Source organism: Notamacropus eugenii, chromosome 1 (genome assembly GCF_028372415.1).
Source record: "Notamacropus eugenii isolate mMacEug1 chromosome 1, mMacEug1.pri_v2, whole genome shotgun sequence".
Classification (NCBI taxonomy): Eukaryota; Metazoa; Chordata; class Mammalia; order Diprotodontia; family Macropodidae; genus Notamacropus; species Notamacropus eugenii.
In genome coordinates this window covers 463,482,358-463,509,945 of record NC_092872.1, presented here as the reverse complement: position 1 = coordinate 463,509,945, position 27,588 = coordinate 463,482,358, and the positions used below count along the sequence as shown (strand labels likewise).

The following is a 27,588-nucleotide window of genomic DNA, read 5'->3' as shown; positions in this document are numbered from 1 at the left end:
GAACTATCAAAAAAAAATAGAATGGCCTTGGGTTACACTAATATACACTGGAAGTTTTAAATGGTGGAGACTGGTGACCATTTGTTGGTGACCATCTCTTGATTCAGGTTGAATACTTATACTGACTAACTTTTGTTTCCTATAAAGCAAAATAGTTATGGGCTTTAAAATTAGCCAATCAAACCATCTCCAGGTATATATCCAGTGTTCATTCTGTTCAGGACACTGCCAGAGAATCAACAAGTATTTACTAAAAACTTAAAAAGTGCCAGGTACTACAGGAGGCAATGTGGATACAAAAACAGACATGACACAGTCCCAGCTTCCCAGAGCTTCCATCAGGGGAATCAACACACACCCATATTAATAGTTACAAAACTTGTACAAAGACACATAAGGTTTCATTTCTACCTCAAGAAGTTCACCGTCTAGTTATGTACATGACATCCATACAAGAAACAATCATCCAACATGAGAAAAACACATAATTGAGTGCCAGATTTGATGAAATAGAAACTGATATCTGTAAGGCATTCGAAGAGAGATTAGTGATGGTTTGACAAACACAATAAAAGACTAACTCTGAATCACATATTTGTTGTATTTTGAGGCAGTGACTAAATTAACCATGAATGTACATAGTCAAGAAATAGTCAATGCCCTTTTCTCAAAAGCTGATTGCCACAGTTGTCATATGTGGTTTTCCTCCAAAGATGTGGATCCTGGAGCAGCTAGCTCCTGAAGCAAGTAAGTCCATAAGAAGAATTAAATTAAATGGGGAGCAATCCGCATAGATAAAAATATGATTGGCTGCTCCTTGTTTTTCTGTCACTTTGATTCAGGAGTTTAAGTTCTAAGAAGTATCATGGTGGGAGGTCTGAGGGAAAGGGGATGGTTACAAGAGAGAAGCTGCTCTAATTGGGTGATTCACCATATTTGCTAGAAGGATAAAAAAGCAGGATTGTCAGAGTAAAGTACTCCTGCCCCCCCAAAAAAAGTGATGCAGCCTTTCCAGGAAAGTCTAAATAGAGAAGAAAGAATTATGTTTTTCTCACTACTCATAACCCAAGTAGTTTAACGCCTACAAGGACATTTCTTGCTGCTGCTCTTTACCAACTGGATGCCCAAAGAAGAGAGGTTTCTAGTGAAAGTATTGGACAAGAACCAAAATACCTGGGGTTTTTAGTCCCCTCTACTAATTGGTTGTGTGACCTTAGACTAGTCCTTTGAGCTTCATCCATAGAGAAGCAGCTTGGTATAGTGGACAAAGAACCTGCCTGAAAGACAGGGGTTCAAGCCTTACTCCTGATACACACAACTCGGCAAGTCAATTAGCTGAGAACTGCACCCATGAAACTCTCCAATACTGTAAGTTGAAGAGCAATTGCTAATCTGTAGATTAGCTGTAGAAGCAGTTTCCTTATCAGATATTAAGGTAGAATGAAAAAGGATCTCAGACCCCATTTGTTCCAACTTATTTTATAGATAAGGAAACTGAAACACAGGGAAGGGAAGTGATTTATCCAAAATCTCATTGGTACTAAGTGGTAAGATTTGAACCCAAATCCTCTTTCCTCCAGAGACAGTATACTCTTTCCAATATACTACACTGAATTTCCCTATAAGGATGAAATCACTTCTTTAGGTAAGAGAGGGGAGTGGGGGGGGTGGGTGAGGGGGCAGCATTTCCCTATTTACATCATAGGGTTGTTGTGGGGATCCAATGAGAGAAGGGATGGGAAGCTACTTTCATTATCTGATCCTAGACCATTGCCTTTGCAGCATCCAGAGTGAAGCTTGGTGCTTTAGGTTATCTAGAGGAAAGGTCAGTTGAAATTGAAGATTCTAAGGTTTATGAAATAGTCATGAGATCTTAGAATTCTTAAATGGTTCCCTGTTGGCTCTCCAGGTTCTTGAGCAGCAATGGATCAGGGTTACTGGTTGAATGCCTTACCATAGCTTTCTTATTATGGGAGTGAGCCATTATCAGCAGAATTAGCAAAAGATAAGGAACCTTACTGCAAGAATTAAAAAGCATGCCATAGCTTAAGATAAGAAACATTCAGGGAGTCAGGAATCCAGGTAGGGCAGCCACAGGTTAGGGGGCAGAGAAATATCGGAGATCGGAGATCGGTCAAAGAGTGCAGAAGTCAAACAGATAAGTAATAGTTCAAAGCATCGGCCATCAAAGTACCATGATAAGTTTCCTCCTCTGTAAAAATGGGGATAATATTAATAATAACAGTAATTAGCATTCGTAAAGCACTTTACAAATATTATCTCACTTGATCCTCATAGCATCAGGGACTTAAGTGCTATTACTATTCCTATTTTACAGATGAGAAAACTGAGGTAGATAGAGGTTAAATGACTTACTCAAGATTATACAGCTAGTATCTGAACCTGGATTTAAGCTAAGGTGATTTAGTGGATAGAATGCTGGACCTGGAGTTAGGAAGATATGAGCTCAAATCTGGACTCAGACACTTATTAGCTGGCCAAGTCATTTAACCCTGTTTGCCTTGGTTTCCTCATCTGTAAAATGAGTTGGAGAATGGAACGGCAAACTCCTGCAGTATTTTTGTCAAGAAAACCCCAAATAGGGTCATGAAGAGTTGGACTTGAATATGACTGAATAACAACTTCCTGACTCTAGGCCCAGGGCTGCCTTCACTGCTTCACCTATTTGCCTATAAAAATAATATTAGCTGCACTAGTAGAATGCAAGCTCTTTGAAGGCAGGGTCTGTCTCACTTATGTATTTATATCCCCAGTGCCCAGTGCAGTGCCAGACACATAGTAGGTGCTTTGATTGATTGTACCACACACTTTATAGGCTTGCTATGAGGAAAGTTCTTTGTAAACTGAAAAGCACTGTGTAAATGTGAACTGTTATTATAAGGCAGAGGCTGTTTCAGCCAGGGGCCTTTAATATACTCCCTATATCTATTGCTGCAGTTGGGCAATTGGCTATATCTAGCTGTTGATAGGCAGAAAAGTAATAGGTTGTGGCCTACGTTTGCAGCAGGACTGCCAATCATCTTGTACAGATTTACCTGTTCAAGACTCAAAGCAGCATTAGTAAGAGACCCTCGGGATAGTATATCACTTGATATCTTGCAAAACACTTTTATACCATTTTATTCATGAGTCCTTATACTCATCCTGTAAGGTGGATATAATGGTGCCTATTTTACAGAAGAAGAAACTAAGGCTCAGAGAGGTATGTTACTTGCCTGAGGTCCCCTGGCTAGTAAATGGTACAGTCAAGACTAGAACCGGGTTCTTGATTCCTAGCTCTACTAGAATTACAAGTCTTGGATTTGAGTCCTGGCCATATCACTTGCTATATATATAAGACTTTGGACAACTTCCTTCACCTCTTGGGGCCTCTTCCTTTATCATCTGTAAAATTAGTGGGTTAGACCAGAGGACCTTCATACTGCTTTTGACAATCACGTGCTGCTGAGGGCTCTGTGAGTATAACTTGTTTCCTGCCTGCACCCCACATCTCCCCCAAAAGATTGTGAGCTCCCTGAAGGCAGGTACTATGCTTTTAATTTTTTTGTAACTTCCCTATGGTATCTAGGTTTGGGTTGGGAGTGTATTAGTTTCACAATAAATATTTGGTTGAAAGATTGCCATTATGCAAATTAAAACAACGCTCAGGCACTACCTCATACCAGTCAGACTGGCTAAGATGACAGAAAGGGAAAATGAAAATGCTAAGGGATATGTGGGAAAATAGGTACACTAATGCATTGCTGGTGAAGCTGTGAACTGGTCCAACCATTCTAGAAAGCAATTCGGAATGATGCCCAAAAAGCTAGCAAGCTACATTGTCACAGCAATACTGCTAGTAGGTCCATACCCCAAAGAGATAAAAGAAAAGGACTCCTACATACAAAAATATTTAAGTAGCTCCATCTTGTGATGGCAAATTGGAAACTGAAGAGATTCCCATCAACTGGGGAATGGTCAAACAAATTGTTGTATATGGATGTGACGGGATACTTTGCTCTATAAGAAATGATGGAGAGGTTGATTTTGGAAAGACCAAGAAAGACTTATATGAATTCATGAAAAGTAAAGTAAGCAGAATCAGGAGAACATTGTAAAATATATGTAATTATATATGTAAATATATAATAAATGTTATGTATGTATAGTAAAGGTAATCTATAAAAATCTATAAAAAAAAAAAACTTGGTAATACTGATCAACACCGTGACCTACCACAGTTTCAAAGGACTCATGATGAAAAAACACTCTCCACCTTCAGAAGGAGAACTGACGGTCTCAGTGAGCAGATTTAAACATATTTTTTTCTCTTTATTGTTTTTTTTTTCCCCTAGAACATAGCTAATGAGGAAATTTCTTTTGTATGACCTTCTATTTGTAATGGAATTTGTATTTCATGCCTTCTTGATGAGTGGGAGACCTTGTGAGGGATGGGAGAGAATATAAAACTGAAAATTTAATTTAATTTAAAAAACAGATAAGAAAAAAAAAAGATTGATCCAAGTTGGAATTCCAAAAATAAGCTTCTCGTGATACTGATGCAAGCAGTATGTTTTGCCCTCTGCCCTCCTCCTCCAGCACCCCATCCAAATAGAATATTATGAAAAATTATGCCCCAAACTACAATGATGAATTTTTTCAGCCCATAACTAGGTTGTAGAAGTTAAATAATTGTACCAGGCTTTTGCAAATAGATCCTTGGCTCCTGAATAATTATATTTTGTTTCCTTAAAATTCCCCCTATCCAAGGCCTCTCATGTTTATAAAGGGTTGAATTAATTCTGACCTCTTCCCCTGAAGGATATAACCAATAAGAAATCCACCTAGATGTCCTAGGGAGAGTGGGACAGAAAAGTTGAATGTTTAATATTTCTCCAAGGGTCTCAAAGGACATCTGAAGTAGTTATGCACTAACTCTATATGTGATTCTAGGCAATGCAGGATTGTAAAGAATTTGAGAGATAATGTCTTCCATCCCCTTGTCTCCAGGCAGACCAGAACTGCTTGGTACCCAGGCAGATGAAAATTATCTAATTCTTATGAATCTTCAGAAGAAGAAATTCCATAGCTTCTTGTTAGTGACTAATTTCTGCATTTAATTTAATATAATCACTACCAGACCTTTATAGCTAACTTAAACAGTCCATATTCCAATATAAGCCCAGCAAAAGAATGTACTTTAATCTCCTTTGTGGCTATTCTTGATGGTTAGATGGTGCCCTTCTTAGGAGGGCACCTTATCCAGATTGATGGTGCTTATGAGTTGGGGAAAAGACCTTTCTTTCCTAAGCCTGCGTCATTAAACCAGACTCAGCTGAACTGAGGTTCTTATTCATTGTCCAGTTTCATGGAGAAAAGACATGGTGGGACAAATGGGGAATGTCATTCAATAGAGGAGATAAAGACCAGCTAGAACTTACCTGGCTTCTATGGTCCTTTTAGAAAACATAAAATATACATAGTTTCCATTGTTTTACATCCGCAAAGAACTAGAGGGATCCCTTCCTTTTTAAAAAGTAGAGGCAAAATATGTTAAAGAATTGAAATGTTCACCTATTTCCTGAAATTAGAAAGAAGCTAATAGACGTACAGAAAGCTACAACATAAATGCAATAAAAGAATTTGTAGAGTGACTAATCTCAGGCAACTATGCTATGTTATTTGAAACTATTATTCACTTTGTATATTACGGTTAATTTGACTAATATGCTTTGCTGATAGACTGTATAATAGGCACTTCATTAGAATCCAAAGGGCAGTGAAGCAAGCATCGTACATACTACCATGTTAGGAACTATTATCATTTGGTTCACAAGCCATTTTCGTCTTTACTTTCTGCCTAATACCTTGAGTTTATTTGCCATTGAGACACTAATGTGCATTGCTAGGGAAATGAGGTTCATCCTAAGCCTACGGCTATGAAATGTTTTTTTAAAAATCAGAAAAAATAGTTTTTTTGCTTTTAAAAGTTAATAAATGAATGAAAAGCCATTTATTAAGCACTTGCTTTGTGCCAAGAATAGATGATATGGACAGTGAAGTTAATAAATAAGTCCCTGATACCTAAGCTTTATATTTATTCACACATCACTAATATCACGTATTTGCTTCTCTCAATTTATCCCAAACTGAATGGAGGCTCCAGGCACTTGCAAAAGAGACTCCAAATGATAAATTACATCTTATTGTTCAGAGTCAAAGGTTAAACTTATTATTGCTCACCACAGGCCAACCTTAACCTCAGGATTAATGTCATAAACAAAAAAAAAGTGCAGTTAGTTTGAAAAGGGATGGAACTGGGGTAATGTCTCTAAAGAATTACTGAAGGGAAATGATGACCCCTACTGTTACAAAATATATACATCCTTTGGTAAGCCATGGGGTTTAGGTGGAAGGAAAAAAGCAGGTTGGAAAAACCAGAAAGACACATTTTTAAGCCAACTCATGTTCTTTACTGTGATACAGGCTGAGAATAAGAGCCTGGTTTCACCTTCCTAATGAAATTAGAAAAGCAGCTGGCCCTGAGAATGAAGTTGCATGGATTCTGGGGCAGTGCCTTTGTGTTTGCAAAAGTCCATGAAACTCTGAAATTTAGATGAAACATAGCCAGTGAAATGTGTGAAGTTCCCAAATCAGGCCCTTTGTACAGACAGGCTTCTTAAATCTCACGGTCAATAATATTGATTACCCTGTCTGTCAGGAGCCTGCGTTATGGGAAGGCAGCAGACCACCCATTACTGAACAAAATACCCTGTTCAGGATCTCAAAGAGCATGGTTCAATTCTCAGCTTAGGTGCTCAGGTCTGGGATCATAGCTGCAGCTGTAATGAGTTTCTTGATGGGCAGGTATGAGAGAAGAGGTCATTGTTTGAAGTGCCTTTTGGCAACAGTCTAGTTTTCTGAGGAAAACTCAAGCCCTGTTGAGCTGGTCTCTGAATAACTAAGACTTGTTGAAACAAGTGTTGAATCAACAGCTGGGAAAGGTGGTCAGAAGCTGGTCATCACCTTCTGCTGCTCAAAAACATCACCAGGCCCCAGCATTCGGTGCTCTCCGATGAGAAGAATCCACGGAATGATTAGAATCATAGATCTGGAGCCACAAGGAACCTCACAAGTCATTTAAAATTCAATTCTCCTCCCCTTTACATTTTACATGTGAGGAAACTGAGGCCCAGGGAAGTCAAATGAGTTGCCCAAGGTCGCAAAGCTAGTTAAATATGAGAGACTGGATTTGAATTCAGATGTTCTTACTCAGGGCACTACAGTACCTCCTGAGATGACAGTTCCTTAGGAAGACCTCTTAGCCAGTGCATGGTGAACCCAAGGTCTGATGCCACTTTAAGAAAGGTTATAAAATTATACTTGTTCTGGACCGGTTTACAATCCATCTCTCACTTTTAAGTAAGTGTCAATAATATAGTTCTAGGATTCTCCAACAATGAGCTTATGGAGAGTACGAAGTTTCAGAAGGGAAAAATAATAATCTAAGAAGATTTTGAGGAAAAAGTACTCTGAGCCAGAAAAGGCAATCCTTTCTCCTGACTTGCCAGTTCACCAGGGGACGTACCCTCTTCAATTGTAAGGACAAGTCACTGCCAATCCCACACTCATGCCTAGAATTACACGTTCCATCCAATACCAAACAGAACATAACGGAAATGTCAATCTCTTTATGGCTCTGAGAAAAATTACTTCCCCTGTACCCCAGCTCCATCCATTTGGAGGGTGGCAATGCTCATCTCATTCACCTAGGGGTGCGACCAATGTGCACTTATCCAGTTAGATGTTTGGCTCAGCCCCATCTTGCCAGGAAAACTTTCCATCATGCTTCATTTTCACAGAATTACACTAGCATAGCACAATAAAATCAATCATACAAGAATGGTTTGATTTTATTTATTTATCACACATAAAAAGAAAAGTAAAAGGAACAAAATCAAATATATTAAAAGATTTACTATGTAGGCTCCGTGCTTAAATGAATACAGGCATTCTAAAAACAATTTATAGGTATACCACAAATCCAGGAGTTCCAGAGACATAGTGGAGGTGCTTAGACTCAGACTTCGCCATCAGCTGCTTCCACCAGAAGCTAACAAGCATTTCCCGTCAGCTTTTCTACTCATACCCTCCTAAACAGTCAGTATAGGCATGCAAGTTTCTAAGAGAAGTGAGGAAAGGGTACATTCCAGGCAAGAAGAAGAGCTATATGAGGGCATGGAGACAGGAAGTGGCAATGGAGAGAGAAAACGACGACATGGAGTAAAGAACAGAGGCTTTAAAACAAGTGGTCTTAACCTAAAGTCTATAAATGGATTTTTTTTTAATTTAAATTTAAATTTTTTTGTTTTGTTCTAAGTTCCAAATTGTCTCCCTCCTCTCTCTCCACTCCACAGTAGAGAATGCCACCATTTTATACACACACACACACACTCACACACACAATATACATTGCATATATATACATATAAAACCATACTGTACATAATTCTATTCATCAGTTCTTTCTCTGGAGGTGTATAGAATCTTCCTTCATAGGATCTTTATAGTTGATTTGAGTATTTATAATACTTGCAGTAACTCAGTGTAATAGTAAGAGAAGTTGAAGATCCTCCCTGTCCCTTAATAGGCTCATGTGACCTGCTTTGAGCTCTAGCATAGCCCACAGCTGGAGGCACGGGGAGTCAATGATGGGAAGAGCTTACTGAATGGGTGTAGCAGGAAGGGTGCAGTATCAAGAGAGAGTGCGTTGGAGCTGAGAGAGGGAGCAGGCAGAGCAGAGCAGAGCAGCTAGCATGAGTGAGAGAGGGAGTGATTTTGCCTAAGAGAGCTCGTTTGTGAGGAGGCCTGATGGAGGGAAGGCTTGGGGATGGCCAGGCTCCCTGCATTGATAATGTGTATAGATTTCTTTGTTACTATGATGGATTTGGCTTTCTGGTGTTTGAATAAATGTCTTGGTTTCATCTTTGAGGGAGAAAACTTATATTTTGCAAATTTACCCTGGAAATACACAAGCATATCTATAGTGGCTGCTGTAGATATCACATTGGCACTAAGTCATTCACAGTTATTATTCAAACAGTAGTACTGTTACTGCATACAATATTTTCTTGGTTCTGCTCATTTCACTCTTCATTATTTCATGCAAGTCTTTCCATGTTTTTCTAAAATCAATTTGCTTATCACTTCTTTTTTTAATTTAATTAATTCATCTGTTTTCAGTTTTCAACAATTACTTCCATAAGTTTTAAATTTTCTCCTCCTCCCTCCTCCCTCCCTCCCTGAGACAGCATGCAATCTTTTTTTTATTTAATTATTTGCTTTCAGTTTTCAACAATCACTTCTATAAGTCTTAAATTTTCTCCCCCTACCTCTCTTCTCCTTCCCTCTCTTCTATCCTCCTCGAAATGGCATGCAGTCTTATATGGGTCTATACAGACATTCTTATTAAACACATTTTCACATTAGTCATTTTACATTGAAGAATTAAAACAAATGGGAGAAACTGCGAAAAAAACAATACAAAACATAACACAAGAGAAAAGAGTCTGCTTTATTCTGCGTTCTGATTTCATAGTTCTTTCTCTGGATACGGATGGCATTTTGCTTCAAGAGTCCTTTGGGGATGTTTTAGGTCCTTGCATTGCTATGAAGGACTTAGTCTATAAGCAACAGTACTTGAACACTATAGCTGTTACTGTGTATAATGTTCTCCTGGTTCTGCTTATTTCACTCAGCCTCAATTCATATACGTCTATTCAGGTTTCTCTGAAGTCTGACTATTTGTCATTTCTTATAGCACAATGCTATTCCATTACATTCATATAACACAACTTGTTCAGCCATTCCCCAGTTGATGGGCATTCCCTCAATTTCCAGTTCTTGGCCACCACAAAAAGAGCTGCTATAAATATTTTTGTACACGTGGGACCTTTTCCCATTTCTATGTTCTCTTTGGGATACAGCCCTAGAACAGATATTGCTGGGTCAAAGGGCATGCATATTTTTGTAACCCTTTGGGCATTGTTCCAAATTACTCTCCAGAATGGTTGAATCAGCTCACAGTTCCACCAACAATGAATTAGTGTTCCAACCCTCCCATATCTTCTCCAACATTTATCATCCTGCTGTTTTGTCATGTTAGCCAATCTGGTAGGTGTGATGTGGTGCCTCAGAGCTATTTTGATTTGTATCTCTCTAATCAATAGTGATTTAGAGTATTTTTTCATATCACTATAGCTATAACTTCTTCCTCTGAAAACTGCCTTTTCATATCCTTCGACCATTTATCAATTGGGAATGACTTGTATTCTTGTAAATTTGACTCAGTTCTTTATATATTTTAGAAATGAGGCCTTTATCACAGACACTAGTTGTAAAAATTCTTTCCCAGTTTTCTGCTTCCCTCCTAATCTTGGTTGCATTGGATTTGTTTGTGCAAAAAGTTTTTCAATTTAGCATAATCAAAATTATCCATTTTGTACTTCGTAATGTTCTCTATCTCTTATTGAGTCATAAATTTCTCCATTCCTGCTTATCATTTCTTATAGCACAGTAATATTCTATCACAATCATATGCCACAACTTGTTTAGCCATTCCTCAATTGATGGCCATCTCCTCAACTTCCATTTTTTTTCTACCACAAAGAGATCTGCTATAAATATTTTGAATAGGTTCTTTTCCTTTTTCCCTGATCACCTTGGAAAATAGACCTAATAGCAGTATTGTTGGGTCAAAGGGTATGTACAGTTTTATAATTCTTTGGGCATAAATCCAAATTGTTCTACAAAATGATTGGTTCAGTTCACAGTTCCACCAACAATATATTACTGTCCCAATTTTTCCTCTTCCCTTTCAACATTTGTCATTTTCCCCTTCCATGATTTTAACCAACCTAATAGGTATGATATGATATCTCAAAGTGTTTTAAATTTGCATTTCTCCAATCAATAATGATTTAGAGCGTTTTTCTCACCTAACTATACATAGCTTTGGTTTCTTCATCCAAAAACTGCCTCTTCATATTCTTTGATTATTTTTCAATTGGGAAATGACTCATATTCTTACAAATTTAACAAATCCTCTATACATTTGAGATATGAGACCTCTATCCAAGAAACTGTCTTGAATCCATAGACTTTTAAAAAGCATTTTGTATTTTAATACAGTTGGTTTCCTTCATAATTCTTTTCTATGTATTTTATTTTATTCACTTAAACATATTATTCTTAGAAAGATAGTCTATAGTCTGGCTTCACCAGACTGCCAAAGGGATCCATGACACATACAAATAGGGATAAGAACTTCTAAATTAGTATACAAAGGTTTAGGTCCTGGCTTTGACAATTACTTACCATGTGACCATAAGCAAGTCTTTAAACTTCTTTAAGCCTTATTTTGCTCATATATAAAATAGGGAAAATATTTGAACGACCTATATCATGGGGTTGTTATAATGTAAATGTTTTTTAAACCTTAAAGTAATACATAAATGTGAGTTATTTTTAACATCATAGGTGATGATTCTGGACTCTTAAAGATCATGCCAGTGGAATGTATTTTCCAGCTGTTTCCACCATGTTAGAAAGCCTTTGATTATAGTCCTGGCAACAAGCCATTTTCTGACCATTTCTAGCCTTGCTACAAACAGAGAGGCTCATCACCAGTAGGCCAAACCCCAGGTAATGAACTCTTGAACCATTGCAGCCCATGAAGTAAAGGAAAACACAAAATGAACTTCATTCTAATGCTCTACCCTAGTGCTTCTGCATGAGGAGAAGCATGGAGTTCTAAGAAGAAAAAACGTTAGGCATTTGTAAAATTAGTTAAATTGTTGGTACCTAATTGTGAAATCTCCATCCAATGACTAACAAATAGCTAAATGGAAAGATAGTACCTAGGTCCTCTTTAAGGAGCAAATTAAAGAATTAGTGGAATAAGTTTTATCATTCATTCAAAGAAATATCATTTCATTGGACAGTTGGTCATGTCACATTGTTTGCAGTGCTCACAATGAGCATCCATACCCCACAATGACTGAGGATAATTTCAGTTTATGCATGAATGTCTGTTGCAGAGGATAAGGAGATAAATTCTACAAAGAACCCAATAAGGCCCTCCAAATTAAATCTACATGTTCTTTAATACTGTGACTCCCAGTGCAAAGTTGAGCATAGAGGAGGAAAACTTTATGAAAAATATATTGGGAAACATGGCTCAGGAATAAAAACAAACAAAAAAAGTCAAAGATTAGTAGACTAGACAGAAGTTTCATATCAGTCCATCATGAATATGTTTTCAAGATGATGGCAATTGCCAGACACATGAAGCACCAAATGCCATTTAGAATAGTATGGGGAAAAAGAATTGCTGAGAGTTAACGATCCTGGGTTTACACTCCACTTCTGACACTTACTACCTATGATGTTCAGTAAGTTATTTAACTTCCCTTGACCTTAGTTTTCTGTTCTTTAAAGTGAGGGGGTCAGACTAGATGTCCCTTGATGTCCCTTCTAGCTCTAAATCTATGGTCCTATGAAGTTACTTATACTTTAACATATAGTAATAGTTTCTAAAGCAACTAACTATGTACAATTAGACTGATGACTCATTAGAGCAAAAATTAAAACTCAATAGCAAATAAAGAGTAAAAATGAGAGAAATTAGGCTTGAAATGAAAAGAATGCCTATCTGACCTGTTTAAATAAGCTATGAATTGCCAAAAATGGGAAACAGAGAAAAAGAAGATAGCGACACAGATTATCACCATGTCCCAAGAAGGTCTTGCCAGTGTAAATAAATATCTAAAATAAGGTGAACAAAACATCTTAGAATCTATTATGGACAGCAAATACAGGATCTCCTTACCAGTTTCCCCAAAGCACTGAAGATTTGCCATAGAAACTTAATTATAAAATCTTACAGGACAAGAGAATAGAAAATTGTGAGTAACATTTTCATATAAAACAAAGAGAAGTGGAAGGAAAAACAAATTCACAGGAATATTGGTGATAAACCCAATTAGATCAAATCATAACAAGAGCATTTAAGAATGAAATTGGGAGGAGGATGACAAATAGGTTCACAATAAAAAAGATCTTTTTAAAAATTAGGAGGTAGATCATATACTTTCCACAGTTATGGGTAGGACCATAACTAGATAAGAGGTAGAAACAATTACAAAAGATAAACCAGATACTTGTGATTATATGAAATTGAAAGCTTCTACACAAATAGAATCATCTTCCACCAAACTGATTTCCTATACCTCATCATTATCTCCAGTAATTCATTTTCCAGCAAGATTGAATCAACTCTGAAAGTCACTCTTTCTTAGTACTCCCTGACCCTGGGACTCCTTCCTCTTTTTGATTGAAGTGGGTAGAGGGTGGAGTCAGAAAGCTCCTCCCAGATCCTCAGCACCTACGTCATCATCTCCCACCTGGCTGCAATAGTTTATCATGCCCACAAGTTAGGCACTCTCACCACACCTCTGATTTTCAACTTCTTTTTATGCACTGTCTCCCCCATTAGATTGTGAGCTCCTTGAGGGCAAGGATGTTCTTATCTTTTCTTTGTATCCCCAGTGCTTAGAATAATACCTGGTACATAGTAGGTGCTTAATAAATATTTACTAATTATTGATTGGTTAGGGTAAAAAGGAGAGCAGTTGAATGGGGGGGGGGTTGGAGAATCTATCCAATTTCACAGATAAAAATTCAATTTCTTAGACCTATCTAAAATTAATATATATGTATATTAGAGAGAGCATGCAAAAGCCATGCTCTAATAGATAAATGACAATGGATATGAATAAGCAGTTCATAAAGAATTGCACACTATTACAACCATATGAAAGAATGCTCCAAATTACTAACAGGAGAAATGCAAATCAAAACAATATGAGGTCTTGTCTCACACCTAACAAATTGGCATAGATGACAAAAAACGAGAAATAGTCATTGATGAAAGAACCATTGCGGGAAGATAGAAATACTAGTGCATTATTGGTGGAGCTATGAATTAATACAACCATTTTGGAAAACAATTTGGAGTTATGTAAATAAAGTGAATGAAGTGGCAATACTCTTTGACCTAAAGATCCCACCACTAAACATGTGCTGTAAGAAGGTCATTGTTTTTTTTTTAAAACCTCCATAAACAGCAAAGTATTTATAACAGTACTTTGTGTAGTAGCAAAGACCTGGAAGGAAAAAGGGGACACCTATCAATTGCAGAACAGCTAAACAAATTGTGATACAAGCATGTAATGGAAACACTTATGTGAAATACTTCAGAATGAAGTGAGTAAATTCTAGAAAGTAATATGCACAATGAATACAAAAATGTAAATGGAGAAAACTACAATAAAATAATTAAAAAATATTTTTGCATAACTACAAAAAACAAGCCTGGTCCCAAAGAAGGGATATGAGAAGGCAGCTCCCTTCATTCCTTTGCAGAGATGAAAGGTTCATAGATGTGAAATATTACACAAATTTCAAATATTTTTGATGCATTAATCAGTTTTGCTAACATCTTTCTCATCTTCCTCTTTTCCTTTTAAAAAACTATTCTTTTTTATATGGGATGATTCTCTGGGAGGTGAAGAGGGATATATGGGGAAACAGACTACATAAAAACAAAAGATATTAATTAAATTGTTTTTAATTGAAAGGAGCATTCAAAATTACTTTAACAATCATCTCTCCATCAATGATAGAGAAGCCGCCACAGATGAACACTAACATTACAATTTTTATGTGCACATGATGAAACAAAAATGGCACCATAGCAAAACAAAGATGAGAAAAGCAGCTAGACCAAGTATTTACAGAGGAAGGGCTATGATAGAAGTGACACAAATTTGAAGAGAGTCTGGTTTTCTAGATATCTGAGAGAGGAGACCAAACAAATGGAAATAATAGTGTCTCTTATTACAATAGAAAAATGATGAACAAGGAAACATCTATAACCACTAAACCACAGCCTGCTTTTTCATCTTTACAAAATCTGAGAATAATCTGTAAGTATATTAAGGATATCCTTAATCATGTAAGTCACAGAATATCACAGTTTACAAAGTCCACAAAAACTTAAAATTTCGAAGGGCAAATGGTTAGACTCATGATGGACTTGAGTGGGCTGCAACAAATTATCAATGAAGTGGCCTGAAAGATGTTAGCAGAGAAATAGAGAGTCATATCATCAGGTTAAAGAGATGCATCAATTGCAGGGAGAATACAGATTAGCATGTGATAGAAGTCCTATAGGATGAGAAAACATAAATTGATTGTAATTTGCACCACAGTCTAGAGTACCACATCAAAATCATAGATTTACCAAAGTATTTAAGTATAAATTTTAACTTTTTTATTAATACTAGTGCTCAGATAGGAACAAGAAAAAATTATAAGAAAATCAAACATGTAAGTCAAAACCAACTTACAGATAAGCCCCAAGAGATTGTAAATAAGTGTTCATGTGTATATAACTTCCTTTGTTTACAGATCATTTATTCCTCCCCAAAAGATGAGTATGTTGACTTAAAATAATAGCATCCAAAGCATGCATTACATGCAATTATTGGTATTGCTATTGTCTAAGTGGTTACTATTTGGTTTTTCTTTCTAAATCCTGCCTCATTTCATAAAATTCTCCTAGCTTTTTGTCATCTCCAGATTTAATTAGCATGCATGTATGCCATTATCCATGGTATTAATCAAAATTGTTTAAAAGCACAGAGGCAAATATAGATCCCCAGTTGGGGACTGGCATTAAACCATTAACAAGTGAACTTTGAGTCCTTATTGGAAAATCAGGGCATTTGTTCTTTTCCAATTCTGCTGCACCTGTCCTGATTTCCACAGTCTTCCAGATATTACTGGCAATGGAAATACATTGGATAGTTCTTTCAGTACCTAAGAATATAGTTCCTCAGAACCTGGTAAACTTGAATTCATCAAGGGCAACTTGGTGTTTTCTTAGTACTACTTATGTTTATATCAACTCTCTATTAGCTATGCTTCATCATTTTCATTGCAAAGATGATTCTTCTTGGCAAAGAAAAGAGACAAAATAAAAAGGGAGTAGCTTTTCCTTCTTTCTTTTGTCAGTTATCATCATTCCATCCACCCCAACTACCAGTCACCTCTTTTTTACTTTCTCTTTTTTTTCTCCTGACATAGCTTAGGAAAAAAAAACCTTTCTATTGTTATTAGTGTCTCTTCTCATCTTCAGTCCATTCTTAGCTTTAGAACTCCTGATATGCTGTTTGTTCAGGATTGTGTCATGCTTTTATATTCAAGCTCTAACAATTGCTCTTGCTTCCATCTTCTATGCATATCTTTCCAACATCTAAGATGGGTTCTTTTTGCATTGAGAATTTCATTCCTGCAGGTTTCCCATCCCTCCTGGCTGACATCCCCCTGTAGAATTGTAGTCAGTGAAATCTTGTCTATGCTGCCTCTAACCCCTTTGAAAACTGTTCTCCTCACTGATTCAAATGTACAAGAATATAAGTCATTCCCCAATTGATAAATGGTCAAAGAATACAAACAGGGAGTTTTCAGAGGAAGGAATTAAAGATATCTATAGTCATATGAAAAAATGTTCTAAATCACTATTGGTTAGAGAGATGCAAATCAAAACAACTCTGAGGTACCACATCACACCTATTAGATTGGCTAACATGACAAAACAGGAAGATGATAAACGTTGGAGAAGATGTAGGAGAGTTGCGGAGCTGTGAGCTAATCCAACCATCCTGGAGAGCAATTTGGAACCATTCCCAAAGGGCTACAAAAATGTACACACCCTTTGACCCAGCAATACTGCTTTAAGGGCTGTATCCCAAAGAAATCATAAAAATGGGAAAGGGCCCCATGTGTTCAAAAATATTTATAGCAGCTCTCTTTGTGGTGGCCAAGAACTGGAAATCGAAGGGATACCCATCAATTGGGGAATGGCTGAACAAGTTATGATATATGAATGTAATGGAATACTATTGTGCTCTAAGAAATGATGAGCAGGAAGATTTCAGAGAGGCCTGGAAGTACTTATTTGAAGCGCTGCTGAGTGAAAATAGCAGAACCAGGAGAATATTGTACACAGTAACAACCACAGTGTGTGAGGCATTTTTCTGGTAGACTTAGTCCTTCACAGCAATGCAAGGACCTAAAAAATGCCCAAAAGACTCTTGCAGCAAAATGCCATCCACATCCAGAGAAAGAACTATGAAATTGGACAGCAAAATGAAGCAGAATATTTTTCTCTTGTGTTATGTTTTCTTTTGTCTGGGCTTTTCTCATGGTTTCTCCCATTCATTTTAATTCTTCTATGTAACATGACTAAAGTGAAAATGTATTTAATGAGAATGTATGTGTAGAAGCCCCCCTCCAAAAAAAGAAAAAGAAAGCTGTTCTCCTCAAATTTAGGATGCACATCAGACTGTCCTGGATTTCTTCTACCCCAAAACAAACTCTAGAAGGGAATTTCCTCCTGAGTTCCAATCATTCCTACCCTACCAACTAGTGAGAATATATATATATATAAAACATTATTCCTTCATGGTTCATCTACCTTTTGAAGAATGAAATTGTCATTATGGCAAATCAAGAAGTTACTAGTTGCTCTGTTTTTAGCAACAAGAGACAACTGGATAATTGAAGTCCTCCAACAACACAATATCATGTTTCTGTTCCAGGCCTGTAGCCTATTTATCAAATTCCTTACCTGTTTCCTCTTTTGGTGTAGGTAGTCTGTACTATACTCCAGTGACAAAAATGTTTCTCTCTCCATTGTTCTTTACCCAGATACTCTCTATCATACTTCCCTGATTTCCTCATTTGATTATATCTTCTTAATATATAATGCCATACTCACTCCAATCCCTTTTTACATATTTCATTTCTTTTGAATAAGGTATACCCATCCAGAGCCATATTCCAGCCATAGGTTTCATCCCACAAATTTCCAGTGACATCTGTGAAGTCAAATTTGTTTCCTTGCTTTATTAGGACCTCTTGTTCATCTTCTTTATTGACAAATCTTAGGCATTTGCATATAGATATTTGAGGTATTTTTATTACTAATTCCTTTCTTGGAAGATATCTCCTTTGATGGATGTCTCAACATCTATTCTCTTTCTATCACTGGAGCTAATCTCCATGGTATCAAAAAAGGCAACTAGGTGACAAGATGGATAGAACATGGGATTTGGAGTTAAGAAGACCTGAGTTTGAATCCTGCCTCAAATACTTACTATCTACATGGCAAAGAGTAAATCTATTAACCTCTCAGTTTTCTCATCTGTGAAATGGGAATGTTAATAGCACTTACTTCACAGGGTTGTTTTAAAGAGCAAATGAGTTAACATATATAAAATGCTTTACAACCCTTAAATGCAATAAAATGCTAGTCATTGTTGTTACTATTGGTTTTTTTTTTATTCTTTAACTTAGTAGATATATGTGTGTGTAGATATACCTAGATACATATTTGCTATTTTTTCCTCCCCCATCCTTCTTAATTTAAAACTTCTTGATTAAATTTTCAAGACATGCAACAAAAATTATTATCAGCTTCATAATTCTGTTATCCTTATATTTTAAGCACTGGTCCAAAAATCCAATTCTCATGCTCAGACATTACTTTCTTAGCCAGCAGTTCATTTCCCAAGTTGGTTTCTCCCTTCCATATTCAAAAAGACATTCCTTTTTGAGGCAAAAATGAGAAAAGACAGTACTAAGAAAAATAACCTATAGACACAGGTTTTCAGTTTCTCCTCCAAAACATCATAATAGTTGGTTAAAAACAAACAAACAAACAAATAAACAAACAAAAAAATCTTTTAGGTTCCTTTTAGCAGTATCTTTTGTGCCCATGTGATTTAGAAGTGAACTGTAGCCCTTTAGTAATAAATCTTAGGAGTTCTCTGCTATGTAGATGGTTGTTGGTGGTTGATTATTGTCCTTCGTTTTCGAAGAGGACCAAGTGACATCACCATGATAAAGTGAAGTTTCAGTGTGTCCATCTGTGTCTGATCAGATCAATATGAGCTCGGAATGCTCTACCACAGGTTGGGCACGGATAGTCCACATGAATTTTTGGGGTGGATACTCCAAATTTGCGCATCCTACATTTCCTTTGTGCTGTCTCAATTCTGCTTTGCTCATGGAGCACAGCATTCTTTCTGATGTGAGCACACCATGTTGAGCAGTCCTGTGCCAGTGTCTCCCATGTTGCACAGTCAAATCCAAAGTTCTTGAGAATGTCCTTGTATTGCTTCTGACCACCATGTGATTGCCTGCCCCATGTGAGTTCTCCATAAAATAATCTTTTTGGCAAGCATACATCTTGCACTTGAACAGCGTGGCCAGCCCATCAGAGTTGTGCTCTCTGCAGCATAGTTTGAATACTTGGCAGTTCAGCTCAAGCAAGGATTTCAGTGTCTGGTACCTTATCCTTCCAGGTGATCCTCAGAGTCTTCCTAAGACAGTTCAAATGGAAATGATTCAGTTTCCTGGCTTGGCACTGGTAGACTGTCCATGTTTCATAGGCATACAACAATGAGGTCAGCAAAACAGCTCTGTAGACCTTCAGTTTGGTAGTCAGTCTAATACCTCTTCTCTCCCAAACTTTTCTTTGGAGTCTCCCAAACACTGAGCTAACTCTGGCAATGTATGCATCAACCTCATTGTCAATGTGTACATCCCTGGAAAGTACACTACCAAGGTAAGTGAACTTATCCACAGCATTCAAAATGTCTCCATTTGTTGTAACTGATAGTTCCACATATGGATGGTGTAGTGGTGCTGATGGAGCACCTGTGTTTTCTCGGTGTTGATTATTAGGCCAAAATGAGCACAGGCAGCAGAGAATTGATCCATACTTTGTTGCATCTCAGCTTCAGAGGCTGCATTGCGTGCATAATTATTTGCAAACAGAAAGCTATTTATGGACCAAAAACCTATAGTGCATCACAACTACTCAGTGCTGATGGAGCCACATTGATTAGTGATAAGAACATGATCCTAGAGAGATGGGCTGAACACTTCCATAGTGTTCTCAACAGACCATCATTAATCAAGCCTGAGGTCACTGACTGTTTATCTCAGGTTGAACTCGGTCCTTCCTTAGTTGAACTTTCAACTGAAGAAGAGGTTTTGAAGGCCATTAGGCTCCTTTCATGTGGCAAAGCACCCGGTGCTGATTCTTTTCCAGCTGAGATTTACAAGGTAAGGGGACCATTGCTTGTACAAAAGCTAACCGAAATTTTCCAAAAGGAAGTTATCCCCCAGGAGTTCAAGGATACCTCCATTGTCCTTCTCTATAAAGGTAAAGGGAATAGATTGTCCTGTGACAATCAAAGGGGAGGGGGGTCTCTCTCTTAGTAATTACTGGCAAAATTCTTGCTAGAGTCCTCCTTAATAGGCTGATCCTTCACCTGGAAGATGGTCATGTACCTGAGAGTCAGCATGGCTTCAGAAAGGGCCAAGGAACAGCCCAACAACTCCAAGAGAAATGTCAGGAGCAAAATAGACAAAATACACAACATTTGTAGATCTGACCAAGGCCGTTGACACTGTTAGTCATGAGGGTTTATGGAAAATTATGTTAAAATTTGACTCCTTGGAGAAGTTCATCAGTATTGTAAGTCAATTTCATGATGTCTTTTGCCCAGGTTTTGGATAGAGGATAAATCTCTTGTGCCTAATGGCACTAATGGAGTGAAACAGGCCTGGGTGCTTGCTCCCATGCTTTTTAGCATGATGTTTTCAGCCATGTTGTCAAACGCTTTCAATGAGGATGAACACAGAATCAAGGTCAACTACCATACTGATGATAAGTTCTTCAATTTGAAAAGGCTACAAGCCAAGACCAAAGTGGAGGGAGTGTTGGTGTATGATTTTCTGTTTGCAGATGATTTTCTGTTTGATTTTCTGTTACTATGTAGATATATATCTAAGGAAGACAGTATCTCTATTGCTATCAACAAGTATCTACTTTGATACATCCAAAAACGGAATCATCAGCCACCTTCTACTTCTTTCTCCAACCCTTCCTAAATTCTCTCTTATCTGATGGCTACTTCATCACTTCTTGAAGTATAAGCAATTGTAGTCTGCTTAAAGTATATAGTTCCCTCCTCTTTATAAAAGACCCTTAACTTTGTTTTTAGTTCCAAGTACACAGCTGTCCTTTTCCTTCCTTTCCTCCTTTGTATAAGATTTTTAAACTCTCCAACTTCATAATAAAAATTTCCCTTCTTATATTTCACATACTTGTTTTTGTTTGTTTTAGTCCTTGAAAACCATTAGTATGAAGGGATGTTCCCTAAGACCTTTCAGTTTTCCTCCTAAGAGGGAGACAAACCTATACTTGTCTTAGAACATGAATATCAGTGATATAACATAGATATAAGTCACCTGTCTGGCAGAAATACAAGCATCAAATACTCAATGCAAGTGACTACACAGTTTGCTCAGCTCTCCATGCTAAATGAGATTTTTCAACCTTGGTTTTTATGGTTGTTGTTTTTAAGCTATTGGAGGTATTTGCACCTCATTAATTCATTCAGTCATCCATTTGACAAGCATTTATTGAAGCCTACTATGTTCTAGGCCAGGGATGGGGAACTTGCAGCCTTGAGGCCACATGTGTGACCACCTCTGTGCTGAGAGTTCCTGAAGTTCCTGTTCTGCTGTTACAGCAGCTTCCAAGGCCCCCTGCTGGTTCTCCTGCTGAGCTCAGGTCCTATGCCTATCCATGTGCTACAGACCTCACCTTAGGACCTTCTAAGTTGTCTCTTAGGTTGGAAAAATGTCTCCCTCTGACCTTTTGCTGGCCCTCTTATTCCAAAATTTGATTTGAGGTATTATTTTAAAGTTGTTTGGAGGGATATGTTGGGAGAGTTCAGTTGGGTCCTAGCCTGTGAACTCCACCATTCCCTGCCAACATATCTTAATCTTCTTTAATTATTCATAATTCTACTATTTCTCCTTCAGCTTTCTGTTACTGAAACCTAAAGTAGAATATGCACCTGGAGGTTGGCCCCCTTCAAATTTCCTCAACTTATTCCCAATTTTTCCTCCCTAAATTCAATCTCCAGCCTTCTTTATAAGTCCCAATCCTATGAATTATGCACATAATTTCCCTTTCCTTCTCATTCACTGCAAGCTTTCTCCCTTTCAGGTACACTACTACCACAACCTTCTCTCAAAGAAGTCAGACATGTATCCATTATTTATTCTCTTGTCTTTTCTAAATGAATCATCAAATCTAGCTAAGCCATCTGAAGCTAGAGATAGTTCAACCTATTTACCATAGGTTATTTATTTAATCTCTTTTTACTAGTCTAATTTCTATAGTTTAACATTTCTAGGATTGGGTCAAATAATAATAGTGAGAGTGAGCAATGTCCCCATATTCAAAGTTTTAAGCCTTTTCCATTATGTATGATGTTGGCTCTGGGTTCAAACAGATGTTTGTGAATGCATTCATTTTTTCAAAAATCTGTTCCTGTGATTCTTGCTCTGTCTGGTATAACAATAGATCAGCGCTGGTGTAGTGAGGCTGGGAATGCTCTTTTCCAGTGAATGGTCCTGGCTCTGTGTTCACATGGATCAGGCTCAATCCTGGGGGAGACTAGCCTCTAAAGGGAAAAAAAAGTCATTATTTCTTGTTTTATTCAGTTCTTTATGTCTCACTACCCTCATAAAGTACCACAGGAGTTACATAAGGAATTACATAAAACTTAGGTTTGGCTTGTGTCTAAAGTTTCTCCAAAGGAGATTAGAAAGGTGTTCAACTTACAATGTAGGTCAGTTATAGATAAACTCTTCCTGCCCTTCAAAAGAAATGCTTGAAAGACTCATAAGCACAGTTGGCAAGGACTTAATATGAAACAATAACCTGTACCTCTTAGTATCCTCTCCCCAGAGGCTAATGCTTAAAGCATGAAACAATTAGTGGGACTATTGAATCATCACTTTACCTTAAGCTCATCTCTTCACTGTCCGAACAGTTCCTTCAAGATCCATGTCTTTTAGCTAGCCAAGGCATTGCTTGAACTCACCCTCCTATTGATGGCCATCTTCTCCTCTAAGAACATTATTGCAGTTCCAATGTTGCTAGCATCAACTAAAGAATTTAGGAGTGCCTGAACTCTCAAATTCATAAGGTTACCACCAAGGTTAGAAACATCCAGCCTAAGATTGCCATTCAGTCACCTATGCTAAGGAAAAGAAACACAACACAAAAGGACCTTGAGATCCAGTTCCAAACCACATTGCAGATTTGCACATCACCAAGTGTGAGTAGTCACCACAGTTGCCATCCCACAAACAGGAACTCCAACAGAGAGGCTGGCAGAGCCCCCAACATACTTGACAAACAGGAAGAGAGAAGAGTGCAGGAGCAGAGGATTTTTCCCCCTGTGAGGTCTATTGAGTGAGTTGCTCTTTCTGACTCAGTTCTGTTAAATACAGCCCACATTCTTTGCTGCTACCACAAGAAACAGGGATTTATGGTATCAAACCTATAGCACTGAGCATATGTCTTTCCATAAGTGAGGAGAAGCTTAGATCAGTTTCATGTATGCTCCACGTAGTGCCCTAGTTATAAGTATTTGTTCATATTTTTTTTCTGCATTAATTTATGCATAATCATATTTTTTATTGCTAATATTAGTTTGCTAATTATTCTTCCAACATTAAACTATACCTATATTTTGGTGTAAATTCCACTTGATAACAATAATTTTTTATGTATTGTATTTTGTTTAATTTTCTGATATTGGTCTGGAGTTTTCTTTTGCCTGGTTTTCACTAATTTGAAGTTCTGAACTATATTTGTCACAAAGAAGAACCAGGTAAAATAAGATCTTTTGCTGTTCTTTAAAAAAAAATAGTTTATATGAAATTGGGATTATTTGTTCTATGAACATTTCATAAGAATTCACTTTTGGAAAATATCTTCTTGGGAGATTTTTTCATAGTTTTAAGTTGACAGCCTGTTTGCTTTTTCTTTCTGTTTTCTTTCTCCTAATTGGGTTTAACATTTGTAAAATTTCATAACTTTGTGCTATAATCATTGACTTATTTTCACATTCACTAATCATTATCTTTGTTATCATTACTATTTCTTCTTTTAATTTTTTTTGTAAAATTGTCTTATTTCTAATTAATTTAGCTAACAGATTATCAATGTGTGTGTGTGTTTTAGATTCATTCTATTTGTTGGGTTGTCTTAAGGGTGTTTTGTTGGGTTTTTTTGTTTGTTTTTAATTCTGTTTATTTCTCCTTTGATCTTAGAGATTTCTTCTTTGTGAATATTTGTGTGTACTGACTTAATTATTTTTCACTGCAAATTCAGGTCTGCCCTATATATTTTTCTCTTTTGTTAATATGTTTTCAAGGAAATGAATTCATCTTTTCAAAATGTTTAACAGCATCCTATCAATTTTTATATATTGCATTATTATTATCATCATCTTTGATGTAGGTTTCATTGTTTACATAAGTTGGTCTTAATCTAACCTAATCATTCTTTTTTTAAATTTGTTTATTTAACTTTTAACATTCATTTTCACAAAATTTTGGGTTCCAAATTTTCTCCCCATTTGTCCCCTCCCCCCACCCCAAAACACCGAGCATTCTAACTGCCCCTATACCAATCTGCCCTCTCTTCTATCATCCCTCCCTTCCCTTGTCCCCATCTTCTCTTTTGTCCTGTAGGGCCAGATAACTTTCTATACCCCTTTGTCTGTATTTCTTATTTCCTAGTAGCAAGAACAGAACTCGACAGTTGTTCCTAAAACTTTGAGTTCCAACCTCTTCTCATCCCTCCCTCCCCACCCATTCCCTTCGGAAGGCAAGCAATTCAATACAGGCCACATCTGTGTAGTTTTGCAAATTAATCATTCTTAAGATAGTAAAATCATTAAAGTCAGGGACCCTGACTTTTTTTTCCTTTTTTTCTTTCTATTCCCCCATAATATCTAGCATACAATAAGTATTGATCAATACATTGCCATCAATGAGTTGTCTGAATTAGTTGGACTGAGAACCCCCTTCCTTCCCTTATGGCAAATTCCAAAATAATCATAATGTCTTTCTCCAGTGTTCAAAGACTGCCCTAGCATGAATCAGACTTCTCTATATCAGACCGCCAAAGTAGAAGAAAACTAGAAAGTGGAAAAAATCCTACTTTTCCCAAATAGCACTTACTCTGCCCTCTGAAGACTATAATTCTCTGGAGCACAGGCATGCAGATTTGCTGTTCAGAAAATGACATGTCCTGATCTGGGCCATAGCATCCCCGCAACCCAAAATATGCCATTCCCAAGGCCTATGCTCTTAGATAGGAAAGCACTGACAGGAAATTCAGAATCCAAACCTCCTTCCTATTCCAAGATTTTTGTAAATAAGAGGCATTATCTTTAAAACAGGAAATATACAAGGGAGAACACTAAAAAAAAAACCAGACTAATGGCTTTTGAAGTACCTCAGTCTTCTGAAATAGCCTTCTGTATCATTGAAGGCCTTAAGAGGGCTTTAGAAATAAGCAATTGTAGTGCGGTTGAACTAGTTTCTGGGGCTGGCCCATGGAATGCACTCAGAGTTGTCATTTCTGTTTCTGTTCTGCCAAATCAGAACTTTGAGGTCATTTGATTTTGGCCATGTCATTGGCTCCTGCCACTAAAAAGGTTTTGCCCTTTGTTAGGGTCTGGCAAACCTGAGTTGTCCTTTAGTCATTCTTAACCCTATGATAGTAGCAGCAGGGTAGGGTGCTATATCAGTTAAAAAAAGATACAATTTCTGGCTCTGTCTTTTTCCTCTGACTCTCTAGGTATCATCATAAAACTTTAAGTATTCCTGTTGGAGTGGGGAAAGTCTGGCTTTTCTACACCCTAGCATCATGGTGGTTATGAACACAATGGTATCCAAAGAAAATGTCCTGACTGGGTATCCTTGTACATGCCTGTCATCCCTTCACTGGGGGAGAAACTAGAACTGGTGGATCCCTTGAGTTCAGGAGTTCTGAATTACAGTAGGGCTAAAGACAAATGTAATACTGAGCACTAAAATAATGAACCCTCAGGAGCAGAGAATCTCTAGGCAGCTTAAATAGAGACAACCTGAGTCAGGTTGGAAAAAAAGAACAGATTTAAGCTTCCATACCAAACAGTATTGGGACTGAAATGGTGGGAACTACTGCACTTCCAGCCTGGGCAAAATAGAGAGATCCAGTTTCAAAAATAAATAGATAGAGATATATATACATGAATAAATACACAAGTAAATAAATTACTAAATAGATCAACAAATGCATAAATAGATAAATGAATGTGTAAATAAACAAATGAATAGACATGAATAAATCAGTGAATGAATGAGTGAATGACTAAATGAATTGATAGAGATGGATGGATGGATGGATAGATAGGTAGATAGATAGATAGATAGATAGATAGATAGATAGATAGATAGATAGAGTACATGTCCTACTAGGCAAATCTGAGACTTAATTTGGGGTGTCTCTTTTTCTCTTGTTATTTCCTGATCTTAGGTGAATAAGTATCTATCCTGAGATTGGAGTCCACTTCGTGCATTCATAATGTCTGGATATCTCATTAGATTAAAGCAAATTGACAGTACAAAAGTGCCAGGCCTAGAGGCCTGTGGGCTACCCGAGTCTTACCTTACCTCTATCAGAGGTCTTCGGCTGGCCAAACCGGATACTCGTATGAGAGAAGAGACCTATCAGAGTCGAACAAGGGTTGAGCTTTATTCAGGGTTCTGGTTACAAGTGCAGGAGAATTCTTCCTTAGGAGGGAGAGAGAAAGATCTCCCAAGGAGGCAAAGATCTTACAATAAGAGATTGGAAGTAGAAGTGTAAGTGGGGAGAGAGGGGGAGGGGAGAGAGGAAAGAGGAAATGCGGAGCCTTGTCCACACACGTGGCCCCTCCACCCAAGAGAACTTTCAGGCTTTCCTGACCCTACTTAAGCTCTCCCGTCGCGTAGTTTACACGTCAATACCAAACCTGTTAGGTAACAATAGGTGTGCCCAGATCCGGGACAGCCTCGAGAGCGGGGATGCTCCTCCCATCACGTATCTCACGGGAAGAGGTGGAAATACACGAGATAGCTCGGTCTTCTCCTCGATTCCCTGTTGTTATTATGGGGGGCCTCGTGAGAACTCTAAGATTTAGAAGTTCCCACCTTTACCCGCCCGAGACTGTCCACATGGAATTGAGCTTCCATCCCCAGCACAAAAGGAATCCAATGCTTTGGAAAAGGAGGGCCACCAACAAGAGAACTTATCCCAAACCTGACCATGGACAGTAGAAAGCTGAAGTGAGATGTAAAATGCCTAATTGGCAATGTGGCAAACTGCTTTATGTTTTGATGAAGTTTAAATGTCAGCCTCCCAAAAGATTACAACAGCAATTAAGTTACTAAAACCTGTTTAAGTTATTTATTAATGCATTCCGGGAGTCCTTTATGTTGAGCATTTCTTCCACAAATAGCAATAAATTTCCTGTCCTATAACTGATTCATATT

The 27,588-nt window shown here is 37.5% G+C and overlaps 1 long non-coding RNA gene across 1 annotated transcript in view; it reads right to left on the bottom strand.

Annotated features, from left to right (window-relative positions):
• Positions 1-27,588, bottom strand: part of LOC140519287 (uncharacterized) — a 107,719-nt gene that overhangs the window by 13,256 nt on the left and 66,875 nt on the right. The window lies entirely within an intron of this gene.